Below are 15,026 nucleotides of genomic sequence, written 5' to 3' on the forward strand. Positions count from 1 at the left end.
CTTGCTAGACATGAGATCTCTGGGTGGTGACTAATAGCCTGCTTAAGGGAAGTGAGGTGTAGGGGATTGCTCATTGTGTGGGGTTTTATGCAGGGCTTTTTTTTTTCACAAGCAGGTTCAGTCTCATCACAGCTGCAAGACATGACTAACCTATCTCCTGCAATTTTTAAATTGTATCTACCCAACCTGCTTCTGCAAGGATTAGGTACAGTGCTGAAGAGGCAAGCACGCGCAAGATGCAGGTCAGCGTTAGAACTTCCTAATGCAGTGAAGATGTGAGCCAGTCTTACAGCAATCAGTTTTTAGCCCGCGAAATTGATTTTCCTAGTCTTCTGTGCTAACCAAACAGAGTTGTTACTCTAACTTAGTATCTACAGAAACGATGCTGACGCTGCTAATCTGAGTAAACCTGGCAGTTATAGCAAAAGATGCAGGTACTGGAAGAGTTGCCTTGGCTCTGCAATCAAAGCTATTCCCTGTATTAAATTTCCTTCAAAAATAACAAAAGTTAATTTGAAACTCATACAGATTCAGAGAACACCAGTGTATGCAGCTGGAAAAGATAAAAGACACATATAAATTTCCCCATCTATATGGTCAATCAGGTTCATTTCATCAACCATCTATTTAGCCTGAACATATTTTTCCATTCCCAGTACAAACACAGCACAACATTTTCAGATCATGAGAAGCAACCAGTTAGAAAAGAATGAGAAACTTAAAGTGATCACTTGATCCTCATAAATGCTGCTAAAGCTGATTTCAGAAGTGGGCCTTTGTCTTCCTAATCCCAGTAATTCCTTTAACTGAAACTGCAGAAGTTGTTTTTTTTTAGCTAAGAAATTCTAGTTCTTCACACTTAAAGTGACTGAAAGTTGTTTCAGCCTAGAAGGTAGGTAGAATTTACATAAAGCACACTAGCTGCAGGACCAAGAAAGAGCAATGATCAAATAAAAACTTACATGAAATCATCAGACACTTGATTTTCACATGCTGAAAAGCAGCAAAACTGCTGTGAAGTTGGGGAAGGGTGTAGGGGTGTGAAGGGTGGGGGTGTGTTCTCCTTCCACATTATTTTCCAGTGCATTAAACTGGAAAAGTAGAGATGATGAGTTGTTATGAAGAAGTGAAGAGGAATTACACCTAACAGTTATGTTCTAGTTAAAGGAAAAGTAGAGGACAATTAGGAGTCACAGGTTCTGGGTTCTGTTTCATGCTCAGCTAGTGACATTGAATAAAACACTTGGGCCCTGATTCAAGAGAATAAACACACATGGGGCCACTGAAGGACACAGTGTCAGTGAGACTTCCACATGGGATCCTTAATCATTCTAGGGCCAGATTTATCAATCCAAATTCCATCTCAGATGAAACCTACTCAAATCCAACAGTAGGAATTCTTATTTCTGGTTTCCAAAAGAAACCTAGCACAGGGTGCTATACACTTTCCCAGCAAAACACGTCAGTTTGTCCTGGAGCAGGAGGAAGAGGACGACAAAGGCTGTGTGTCAGGACACCAGTCAGAGGGCAACTGTGGGGCTACGTTTTTTTTTTTTTAAAGATATTTGCAGTGGTACCTTTAAGAGATGGTTCTTTGAAAAGGAATGGGTTCTCTAAAGACTCTTTCCAATTATTTCTACACCACAAAAATAGCTGGAAAGAGACCTGAAGGATGAAAGCTGGCAGACTTCCACTTCTAAGAAGCTAGGGTACAATCCACCTGCTTTAGGATATTTGATTGGGATCTGATTGCAACCTGGTGCTTATAGGGCCCAGATGATGATACCCAACAGACTGTATTTGTTTTACATGAAGAAATGAATTAGGCCTTTGGAGACAAGTCAATGAATGTCTGCAGTGATGAGTGTATGAACACCACTTTTTAAATGACTTTTAAAGAGAGAAATCAGAAAAAGAATGACCTAGTTTAAAATGAAAATACAGGACTTTTCCCATCGACAAACAGAAGGAGGGACAAATTGCAGATGCTTAAGAAATTAGTGATATAAATAGCAATATATTATATTAAATGTACCCAGATATCAGCTGTACAACTGAAGCTGAAGCTTAGTCTTACAGCATTATTCTAGATTTCAGCTGGTATAACTGAGAATAGAATCTGGCTGGCTGGCATCAATCTGCACTAAGCAATACTTGGCTTTTTTGTAAGCAGAAATATAGAGCCAGTAGAATGTTTCTGGTGTACGTCACTATAAAGCATAGCAATTTTGATCAAGAAAACTTCAGAAAGCTCAGTGAGCACAGCAACATGAACCCAACTTTAAGAACAGAAGAGTCCAGGCATCAAAGTGAGGATGAGAAAAGGGAAATGGCTAATGAGGGTTCTATCATCACCTATAAAACTAACAGAGATCACAGGACTGCAGCTCATAAAGCCCTTATGAAAAGATCTTTTACTCTTTAGTGCTCAGGCTCTTTCAATGTGATCTCTTCTTCCTCAGTTTTCCATCAGCAGAATGGACATAATTGGTTATTTTACTTGGGTAAATACAAATGATTACACCTTTCCAGCCATTGAGACCCCAACACTCAAAGTAAACAATGCAGTTCAAATTATTAAGACAGCTTTTCCATTCCTATGTACTTTGATAAGCATTTCAGTATGTAACAAAGTTGTTTTTAAAGGCCATGATTATATTACTTGGTATGCACACACACTAAAATGACTCCTCACCTCAGAGCTACTATATGAGACTATATGCAAACTCTGGCAGGCATGGCACATCTAGCACAATCAGGTCACTCACTGGGTTTCCCTTATGACTCAATTGCTTACTTGGTTTGTGGGGGGTTTTCGGGTGGTGGTTTGTTTTGGGGTTTTTTGTTTGGTTTAGTTTTTTGGTGGATTTTGGTTTGGTGGTTTTGTTTTGTTGTTTGTTTTTTTTTTTTTGATTTTTTTGTATTGTGCTTTTTGGGGCTTTTTTTTTGGTTGGTTGGTTGGGTTTTTTTAAAGTCATCAATAGCGACGAAAAAGAAGGTAAAATATGTGAAACTTGAAAACAAGATCATTTCTTGGACAGCCAGTGCTACACATGCAAACTTTGTGGCATTTAGACCTGTTGCATGAAGCCGGTTTCAACAAGAGTACACAGTACATGGGCGACTTTGAATAGACAGAGGCTCTGTTGCTTACATCTACAGATATGAAGCTAGCTACATAGTCATGGCTCAGTAAATTCTTAACAACTCTGCTGACTACCACTGAAGATACTTTTGACCTTCCTTCCCCTATCCTCACCACCACAAATATCTGCCTTATTTCACAGAAGCTAAAAAGATCCCATTTCTTTGGGGTTTGGATCAATTCATCTCCAAGTTCAGTATCTAAACAGAAACCTCCTTACTTGCACTTGCGTGCAACTTCCTCTTCATGAGTAAACCAAAGCACTCAGTATTTGCTATTTAAACTCTCATCTAAAGAGATAAGTGTCCATCTCCCATCACCAGGAGCATCCAGAGTCATTCAGAACTGGCATCAAGATAAGAATTGCTAATGGACAGAACACAAGCTGGATGACCAAAAGTTTCCCAAATGGATTTATGGGCTTCTACAGCCTTTTCTTCTATCAAAAAAAAAAAAACAAAAAAAAATGCTTCAGCTGTTCAAAAGCATTTTCAACCCTAATGAAACTAGGATCATAGCAAAGCTGCCATGTAGAATATGTTCTCCTTTTTTGTATTTGACTCTTGTAAAATCTTGTGCTTTTGGTTGGCTGAATGTTTCAGATTTGAAAATAATTTGGTGACACTCCTTCAAGAGGAAGGACTCAGGCACAAGACACCTGTGCTATCCAGTGAGTATTACTGGTAATACACCTTAAACATGATTCTTTTCTTTGATGTAAGTAGTTAAATGTATCCCCAGTTGTAGTAGAAAAAAAAAAAAAATAACCCCAACAAAAATCATTTGGGTACTTTAACAGGAAACCTCCCCCAGCATTAAGAAAAATTAGTAAATTATACACACTTAAAATAACATTATATCTACCCCATTAAATAGCTCTGATTTTTTGTTTTATTTTAGATACATTAATATTATTCCTTTCTTACAGAACAGGGACAACCCGTGAAGTGACAAGACTGTGATCTGAGCATCCTGAATGAATGAACTAGTACTGCATCAATAAGGTCATGATATAGGTCACTGGCAACATCATTTTCACTAGGTTAGCAATAAGATCTCAGCTTTGACATATGACTTCACTGTCACAAGATGTTAATTATCCCCACTGAGGTAATTTGCAGGCAAACAAAGAGAAGTGCGTGTTCTCTTTTGATTTATTAGGAACTGTGTTAATTTACAAGAACAAATACAGAACTCATTAATTTCAAATAATGCAATTTAGTTACACTGAATTATGCCTGTTCTTAGCTCTACTACTGAAGATAAAAACATCAGGTATAATAAAAATCTGAAAAGGATAAAAATACTGATTCAGGCCAGGGACTGTTGCCTTTTTTATTTAATGCGGGCATTGTCTATTACAAGCAATTTTCTGAAGGCTATTGCTCTTGCATAATATGCTGTATGAACATGCAGAGGGTGGGGTCCCAGCAGCCCAATTCTTTTAATTCACTGAAGTGGAAACAGTCAAGAACAAATGGAAAGCAGAGATCAATTGCTCCCACTGGCGATGTCACCAATTATGAATTTTGTGGAATTAAAATGAATTTACCATCTTGGCTGTGTTATTATGGTTTCATTGTGCAACATTATGAAAAGCGCGTTCATCTCATATATAAAATTAGCTGAAATAAATGTATGATATTTCTCCTTTTGAAATACTGTACATGGTAATGATACTTGATCTGTTCTAGCAAGATGTCTCAGGCTCACTTTTTAAGTAGTCACAAAGCAGCTGCCAGCAGTATCGGGAAGCAAATGCAGCAAAAAAGGCAAAACTCATTTGCTAACACATCAGCAACATCTGGTACAATCTCTGGTAGCCACTGAGGAATCCAACAGCCCCGTTCTCCCACACTAGTCCACCTCCAAAGGTGGATTGCCTTGCCTTCGGAGGGGTTGCTTCCAACACAGAGAGATAGAAGGGACACAGATTCAGTCTTCAACTTCAAAAGCAGGCTAGGTAACTCAGTAATCTAAGTTATCAAGTAAGCAGCAACACCCTCCAGAAAGTAAGTGTCCAAATGGGAAAAGCAAACTTGTTATTCTTTATTCAACCAAGTTCATAGCCTAACGTTATATAGTAACAACCAGACCATGAGTGACTGTAGTTGAAGGCTAGACATGTGGCAATCTCCATTGTATAACAAGAGCTTACAAACTGGGGTAACGAGTAACGTTTTTGGCCATTCCAAGGAAATTCAACGATACTTATTCACCACAGCTTCTCGACGGCTCTGAAGTAATTTTGTATTTTGGGTTTGTGGAAAGAAAAAGGATTCTTATAGACAACTGACACTCCAAATTTGCCAAGTTTGAGACTGGAAATGAAAAGAAAAAGGAAGTAAATATTTAATCAAGTTTAACAAGATTTGGGAATGGAAGTCAGGGAACACATATGACTATTTGCAAGCTAACATGGAAAAAAGGCTTACCTGCATCACTAGCTCCTAGCAGGGGAACAATTGCTATGGTACACTGCAGGCAGTTTAAGTCACAAGGGTCTCTCTTTTACATTATGTTGATGTCAGGTACACACCAGACTTATTAAAGAACAGCATTACAAAGGGAGTACAAACTGGGAGAGACAAAAGGTAGAAATAAAAAAGCTCTACAAAACTTTAGGTGCAAACAGAAACTAAAACTCCCAATAGCATGGTCAAAAGAAGGCAATTTCAGCAAATCAGAATGAAGATGTTTCACAGGGTGGAAAGAGTGGTTGCAGGGGGCAAAATGTTGGAGAGGGAACCTGCATGATCAGGACAACACTGCACAACAGAACTGCACAGCCTGGACTGCAAAGAAAAGCACATAGAATTTAATTAAAGAAAAAAAAAAGGGTTTTGTCAGTCTGTTAAGACAGCACTGATCCACAGCACTCAAATGGAAGCAGCTGTACTATCCTCTGAAGTACCAGAGTTCAGTAAATTATTATACATTCAGTGAATTATAAATTCCTTGATGAGCACCTAGCAGCATTTTAAAAGCCTCTTCCCATAATAGCATTTCATTCTAACAAGTAGAGATAGTGGCGGTCAAATACAGTTATAGCACAAATGACAAGTGAGCCATGAAATGGAATGTTTTGTCTTGAATGATATCTACCTGTGAAGTCTCCTGTGAACAGGCTTTTTTGCAAGACTGAGGCTCTCCTCTCAAGTTTTATTTTTATTATTTTTATTATTTATATTGCTGTAGAATCAAGAATCAAACTTGGTTACACAAAGAGTGAAAGAAACAGGTGATAAAATACATGTCAAGAGAAAATAACTTGTCCAGGGCCCACATCAAAAGAACCACCAGAGAAACAATTCTACAGCCTGCAGCCCACATGTCTGTTCTATTTTCCTCTCCTAAACTGAAGACAATAATATCTCTGAAGAAATACAGAGCTGTGCAAAGAAGTTGAGTGAACTTTTTCTGATCTGGATCAACAGCCAAACTGCTGCTAGTAACAATATTCTTAAGGAAAGAATAATTGTGTGTTGAATATAAATATGATCTGCCCTCTCCTGGACAGAACTGGAACGCTCTGGTAGCTCATTAACCCAGTCTCACATCTGTACACTCCAAAGAATATTAATACAATTTTAAGCACCTGGAAATTCTTTGGGGGTGTTCATTGTTTCTCTAATCTGATCCAAGACTTTTTCAGGCAACAGCTATCAGTTCACAGTAATACACAGCAAAGCCTTCTGAGCTATAACTTCAAGTAGGTGATGGACTATCACAGATTCAAGATGTACTAAAGCTTGAAATAGCAGTGACACACAGCTGTCCTCCCAGCATAAACCCTAACCAAACACAAATACACCCACTGCTACCACTTCTACCAAAATAGGGGTGACAAAATGTTTGTGAAAACTCTGTTACTGAACTAGCCCCACTTTGTTTCCCCAACAGCGGTATTGTACAAAACAAAGAAAGAGACTATGCAAAGGATATTCAGAAACATTCTGCAACAAAGCCAAATCCAACAAGCTGCTGAGTAAGTACCTCCCACAAGGTGCCAAGTGCCCCGACTCCTGCTTGAAGTTATATCGCAGAAGCCTTGACACATTCGGACGTGTGGAGGACACTCATTATTTTAGCCATTTGAAAGGAAGCCTGATTGATATAAGACACCCACAGGGGTAGTAGAAGATGGTTGCAGTCTGCACAGTGACATGGGAAGGTCAGAGGGAAGTAAAGGGACTACACTACATCAGATTTAAAAAATAAATACCCCCTCCCCCCCCTCGAGCTTTGAAAATGACCTACATCTCATTTTGCTGTGACAGCAGCCCTGAGTGGGACAGGACGGCAGAGAGCGGGGCAGGCAAATGTTGCTTCTTCCAATACACAGCTTGCAGCAGCTGAATGTTAGACTTGGACCACAATAACAGCTTTCTTTTTGCTACATTTCACAAATACTAAGCAGCTTCCATCAATTAAGAAGTTTTTTAACACACAAATATCCTATTGAACCCTATTAGTACCATATAGCTCACCAGATGTATGGAGTGAAAGAAGCACTGCATTCCACTAGTTAGTAAACATGACTAAAGATATATTTTTCACTGTGGTATAAGAGGGTGAGGACGGGTAAATTACAGAAACAAACCTACAATACACATTTTCTGCCTAGAAAACCTAGTTTCAGAGTCAGTATTTCTAGAAATATAAGTACTGAAACTGCACTTTAGTTGTCAGTAAATTCATTATCACATTAACTAGGTCTAAATTATTAAACCTTAATGATGTAGGTTCTCAAAATGTGTTGGGCTTTATTTTCCCACACAGAATCAATGTTAAACATTAGCAGTATAAATTAAGTAATACTTTACCATGGCATGCTGCTGCTTTGAATTGAGTTACCCTAGGAAGATGTATATTCATGGCTACAGGCTCTCTTTGGCCTCCTAGCGAGGATGATATAGTTTATTGTAACAAATGAGCAGTCAACCTGTAATGACTTAAATGATGTATACATTTTTGCCAGTGAAAATGCACCAGTGAGGACCTTTCTGCTTAAGGGAATGAGAAGAAAACAGAAGCATGTACTATAAACATAATTTCCATGAAAGCCTGGGGGAGCATCTCCCTTTACACAGTTTAGAAGCATGGCGCACATCACAAAACATTTTAGGATAGTTAAATTAACAGAATACAGACTCAGGCAAATTTGAGATGGATAATGTTTTATAAACAGTATTTTGCCTTTAATCCTGCTCTTTTTTTGTGGCCTTCAATCTGAACTGTGAGAAAGACAAGTTAGGAAACTATACAATTATTATCTTGATGCAATTTATGGGTCCTTAAAAGAAGAAAGTATTTCTATTGCAAAGTCATCGTGACCATCACCACATATTATTGCTGGGCTTCAATTTCTTCTGTTGCTATTTCTTTTACTCACCCAGAGGGCTTTAAAATTGCAATGAGTAGTTTATCTGATAGTCTAAAGGTTAGCAGTCCACATTTTGCAGTGATATTTGAATGACAGAAAGCAAAGTAAAGTATACACTTAATACTGCTTTTCCAGGATGCCTAAAATCAGACTAAACAGCCATGGATGCTAAATTGTCAAAGCCATCAGCAACTATCACCAACAAACACTAACGGGTTGAGAAGAACAAATTAAAGACTGATAATCCAGGTCATTTGCTACAGATCCCTTGACTGAGATACTGTATTCAAAGACTATCTTACCTCCTTTGGAAGTGCAAAATGAATGCTGATTCTACCTAGGTAAAGAATCAGAGACTACTGAAGTGAAAAAAAGATATGTGATAAAGCTACAGATGAGGGACTACACACAGTCAGTGTGACAGGGAGATGCTTCCCCCTCCACCGTTTGAAATACTAGGAGGTAAAAGAAACTTTTCCTCTGATTATCATGAAGTATAATAGACACATTACCAGAGACAAATGACAAAAACTTAGGCCTGGCCCAGAAGGTAAAGAGAATCAACCACAAACTTACTAGCATTAGCAGTGTGGTACAGCCCCATGAATGGGACATGGAGATCCAGATCTCTCCTACCTTTGACAATACCCAAGCAATCCAACATTCTCTCACATTTCTGCAACAGTTACACAATTAATTTTTTAATAAAATCTTGCTAAGCAAGATCTTCCAACATTGAAAATGCAGCTTATCTCCTATGTGCCTGGAAGGGTGAAGAATAAATAGGTTCACAGGCCAAGTTTCATCCCCGTTCTATTCAAGGACACAACCACGAATGTCAGTTGGACCACTTGGGGCATAAAAAGGATCACACCATTACCTTACACAGTGGCAAATGGTGTCATTTTCTAGTGCTGAGATTGCATGTGGGATGGACATTTGTGTAAGAGACTGCAATTCTTAACTGCATTCAAGTAGGTCAATGGAAAAGATTCATCCCAGCCTTCCTGGGAGAGCAAAACTCTGTCAACATAGTAGAGCAAGTTAAGCATTCACACAGCTGTTTAAGTCAAAACCAAACACATTAAAAATATAAGAATCCAACCAACCTAAAACCCAGAAAGGCCTGTGAAGGCAAAAGGGAAATAAAACTGCATTTTCAGCTACTATCTAAAACATTTTTACATCCTCCACAAAAGCTTGTATATGCATTCTCATAGTCTGAATTTACTTACGGGTTGCAGATATTTCACAAGTGTGAATCAATGCCGTTAGTCATTTCACACCTGATTTCCCTTCTTCTGTCTATTGTCAAATCTACAAATGCAACTGAGATTTAGAAGCGGGGATATGAGACTTGACCTTAGATATCATCCGTGTTAGATGGCTGATAATTCATTAAAAACAAACAAACCCCAGCCCCCCCCCCCCCCAAAAAAAAATATTACTGTGTCGTCACTAGAGAGTTTTACTCTCTCTTACTTCAGTTTTCCCAACATGCAAAACTTCAGATTCACATTTTGCTTTCTAATAGGTTCATTTTGACTACAGACCCATTTTCACACATTTCATTGGTCTAAAGGTAAGCATTTCCTAGAAAGCCAACAGTGAAACATAGACAAGTTTCAACAGTCTTATCCTGCCTGCAAGTAAATATTACACTTTATGGTCTCCCCAAATGGCTTCTAAGAACTCAGATTTGTGAGTCTCTTTTTAAAAGTTTGTTTAGTTAGGGATGATGGTTTATGAGAAGAGGGGCATTAATTCTCAAAACTAAGGTATCCACAAACATCTCAGCATGGTACTAGACCAACCATTGCTGGTATACATCTAGAAATGCTTCCACGATACTGTGCTTATATCTGCATCTCTGCTATGGTATCTCCTAAAAATTACCATGTAATAGTCTCAGTTTGAGCTGAATGCTCTCTCACTCACATATCAAAAATGCTTTGAGTCAAAGGCTGCTTTCAGTAATGCTTGTCCTGCAGAAATTGGCTGAATGGAATTGTAAGTCAGTCTACTTTACATTGAAATACTTATTCAAAAAGAAAAGAAAATTGTATGCTGCTTTAAGAGCCCTCTACTAACAACATACTGTTTGAGCTGTAGAAACTACCATAGTAGTAATTGTGGTCAGCAAGACACAAAATAAAGCTAAACCTGGATTTCCATTTAAATAGTATGCTTACAGCTGGAATTATTTGTATTTATGCATTTCCTCTTGGGCTTCATTCCTGACTCAGGGGATCTTTAGCTCCTGTAACCCTATTGCAGTATTTTTATACAACAGCAATTCAGGTACTATGTTTAGAGCACATTTCTTCCACCTGGGAATGAGTTTTCCATTCATGTAACTTTAAGGACATAGAGTGCTATTGCCAGCAAAGTAGTAATAAAGCCCTTCCTTGACTCATTTTGTTCAACTTTTCATTGGTTAAACCACAGCTCTCAAGTTTATCTGTTCCACTTGTTTAGTAAACCCAGAAAATGCAGCCAATTGCTTCCTTGCTACTTCTGTCTGAATACTATTCAGAGGACCCCAGAAAGGGTGTGTTCCAGGTTTGTATCAAAACTGCTCCAGAGCCAGCACCATGACCAGTAACAGCAGAATTAGGCTGTGTATCTCTTGAGTGTTTTTAGATACCATGGTAACATAAAAACAGTGTGACTGGGTTTAAAGGTGTAATGTTACCATCTATTTACACAACCTCTAATAAACAATGGCATTGTTTTTCTTGTAAAAAGGAAATTAACCTTAGGAATGAAAAAAGAGTTTAATCTATCTGTAAAGAACACCAAAGGCTCCAAAACTTCATCATGATAAGGCCACACCTGGACAGAGAATGTACAGAGAGGGATAAATTCAGAGTAAACAAAAATTAAACACACCAGATGTTAGGCCACCAATCTCTAACATTACCAGCATCCCTGTGCCAGAAATTCCAGAAAAATTAAACAATAAGTCCAAATTCCTACAATTTACATGCAACAATATTCTTTACTTTTGTAGGGGCCCTCTCTCAGGGTCCCCAAGCATTGAGCCAGGGTCCTTTTTTATGCAATAAAAAAGGACTAGAAAAAGCACGCTGATACCAACCAATTGACCACTTTACAAAGTTAACACATGCTTCAGCAAACAATGGGTTCAGAAAGAGGTACTCCAGAAACACCAGGGTAACCACTGTAAGTTGCTACAGTCACTGCACACCAACCACCCTGCCAGTGAGCATTCCAGGGAATGAGATACTGACAGGAGGACAGTGAAATGTCTGAGACAATGGAAAAGTTGCATTTGGCTGAGTCAGCTCCTACACTGCTCACAGTCTGGATGAATTCATTGTACACACAGAAGCTGAACTGCTGAAGTGCTAACGTGAAAGCAACATAATGCCCAACCATACAAAAGGTCTCAGAGCTGAACACGGGGAGGTTTGGGTAGCTGTGCATTTCAGCCTGGGAAACATGCATGACTTGATGGGCTAGAAACAGACAAATGAGTGCAAAACTTTGAAACCCATTTGTCATTGCATCAGTACAGTATATTTCAGTGTTCCCACTTTCAATTGTACAAAACCAGACACATACAGTATTATATATAATATATATAATTACAGCATTAAACTGAACATTTCAGCCTTATCTAAAATAAGAACGTTTAACATTTTTGGTGCAACTCCGCCTGTCTGCTTTAACATACATTTCATTATGTGACTATAGGATAAGTTCCAAGTGTTAATATAAGATAGAGAAAGTATAAATTATTAACATAATTGCAATTACTGGTTCCTACTCTGAAGCCCACCATTAGATGCAAGGCACATTGCTAAACTGTAGCAGGTTCTTTTTTGGATATTTCAAGCCAAGCAGAATTTCATTAGGGACCTCTTCAAAGATCAGCTTCTCTGGAAGAAAAATGAAATCCTGTACATTTTGGCTACTCGCAGCAGCACCTTTAGGTTATGTATGGTTCTTGATTGCTCTTAGCGTGGGCAAATTGCAGAGCACACTATTAGGGATTTTCACTTTTATGCAAAGGATGGGAATTTATAGGTGGTTTTATTCTAACACATTGGTGCTCTGAGTATTTATAACATATTGTTGCATTTGTTATTAATAGATCAGTGTACTGGGGAGAGAGTAAGAAACAATAAAACTCTCTCACATCTGCATTTATAGTATTTAAAAACAAGATAGAACATACATAGTCCACGGGGTTTACTTAGGAAGATGTGTTTCCTAAGAAATTTTATCATTCTGCCTTGGGTGGGAGGAGGGGTGGATAACTGGTATCATTGGAATGTTCTGGTGAAAGTAAAAGAAATTGAGAAGCAGTATTTTCTATGGGTTGGAAAATGCTAAGACAGGAAGTAAAGACCCCAAATTCTGTCCCATATCATTTACATGTTATGTGATATACTGTGGGCTAATTTTTAAGAGTATTCAACTGCCAGTACCTTGTGGGATTCCCAAGTAGTCAACAACTTGAACTTCTCCCTGCTCACAAAATAAAAGTGGCTACCCCACAGACTGAAGCCACAGTCTGAGGAGCTCTGAGAGGCAATACTTTTCAAGGAAGTCCCAAGTGGGTGCAGAAAATGATTCCTAGGCAGTCTGTGTAGGACTATACTATGTGCATAGCTATGAGTGTTCAAAGTGGAGAGAAGTATGCACGAATACAACTTCTCCAACTAGCTCTGAATTTTTCCAATTTCCACACCAAAATTTCCTTTCATTACATGCAGGCATCTATTGTTATCTATCCTCCACCTATTCTATAAGGCCAGAATTGGCCTCTCCTGAGGTTTCTGTGTACCAAGAACTCCACACCATCTACAGGACAGACACTACTGCCTGTGCTTTCTGCTGTGCTGCTCATCCTCACACATCCCTCCTTGTGAGCAGCATTCAAGCCCAATCTTTCTACATTCTAGCAAGGCAAAGCAGCCACAAGACAGCAGCACTTACTCCATGCTTTTTTGCAGGTTTCCAACTCCTACTGAGAGTAGACTGGGAGCAGTTTGTTGAGAGGGACTCAACAAACCTGAGCAGCACACAAGGGGCAGAATCTGTCAAAGGATCGTTCACAAGTTTGCACACCAGCAACCACCAGGGAGTATGAAGTATTTTTACATATTCTGCCTAAAGGCATTTTGATGGATGAAACGGGGGTAGATAGGGCAGAAAGCTAAGGAAGAGACGGAAAGGGCATATCATATTCTGCCTGTACACAAGTAATAAAGCAGACTGCTGCAACGCTCTTGCAGTTGCATCTGGTTCCTCCCCCATGTCTCAACTTCTTATCCTGCACAAAAGCTTATTTCTAGATTCAGTCCTCCCATTTCTCTAACCCCCTTGTGAAACACAGTTTCCAAAACCGCTGCTCCTGTTTTCTCTCCATCCATCCTGCAGCCCTTCAGTTGTCTTGGCTCTACTTCTAAAAGAGGTATATTGATGTGTTTTATTGTAGATGAACAGGTGATTTTTAACCTCGAGCACCTGCTGGAATGAGTCTGGCCTAAAGAGTTCAGTTAGTCTGCAGGAACTTGTTATGCAAATACTAAAATTGTTTATTAAGAAGTAGAAAAATTAGGATATAATATCAAGAAAGCACACTTACGCCTAACTGGCTGTACAGGGTCTAATTCATAAGGCTTTAGCCACTAAAGTTTTGGTATAAGTCAACAGTCCTGGAACTGAAAATCTGGGAAGGTGGGTATAACACAATAACTAGAGGACCAACAATTCAGTCCCTTTGATTAGAAAGATTTGTATTTGTGGGTGTGGTGACAGAGCGTATGTTAGTCGACTCCTTGAGCGGCGTTTCCCTTAGTGCCATTTTTGGCACAGAGATGTATCACTCCCTGAGGGTGCCAGACTGGTTTCAAGCATTTGTGGATGGAAATGCTAAACTATGCAGATAAATTCCAAAAGATGAATGAGCATCTGCACTCCAATATAATTTATATGCAATAATACATGTTATTTATATACTCTGAAGGCTTTGCGAGCCAAAACATCACCATTTTGCCTATTTTCTGAATGTATAAATAAGACATAGGATTGTACAGAAATTATATTGGAGTGCAAAGGCTCATTTATCTTTTGAAATTTACTTACATACCCTTTACACTAGGAAAAATAACACCATCCAGAATTTACACAGAAATAAAGTCACTCAGATGAAAGGCTTTATAGAAAGTGTTACGGTAACACACTCAAATTAAGTAAATTCAGCTTTTTTCAAATTCATTAACCCCCACCATAAGCTAAAAACAAATTTAACTATCCTTATATAGAAAACATGATGTGAAGCCAGGTCAAGTTAGCTGAAAACTAAGACCTACTCTTGCAAGGAGGGTCAAATTTTGCTTTCACTTACTCCAAGGTAACAGCCATGAGTTGAAAGTTATTATTCTAGTTTTGCATGGATTGAAGTGACAGCATAATTTGCTCTAAGGAAAAAAACACTTGCTCAGGCTTTAAGAATCTCTA

The sequence above is a fragment of the Pezoporus occidentalis genome, unplaced genomic scaffold (assembly GCF_034315485.1).
Source record: "Pezoporus occidentalis ecotype Australia unplaced genomic scaffold, CSIRO_AGI_Poc_V1 ctg116, whole genome shotgun sequence".
Lineage (NCBI taxonomy): Eukaryota > Metazoa > Chordata > Aves > Psittaciformes > Psittacidae > Pezoporus > Pezoporus occidentalis.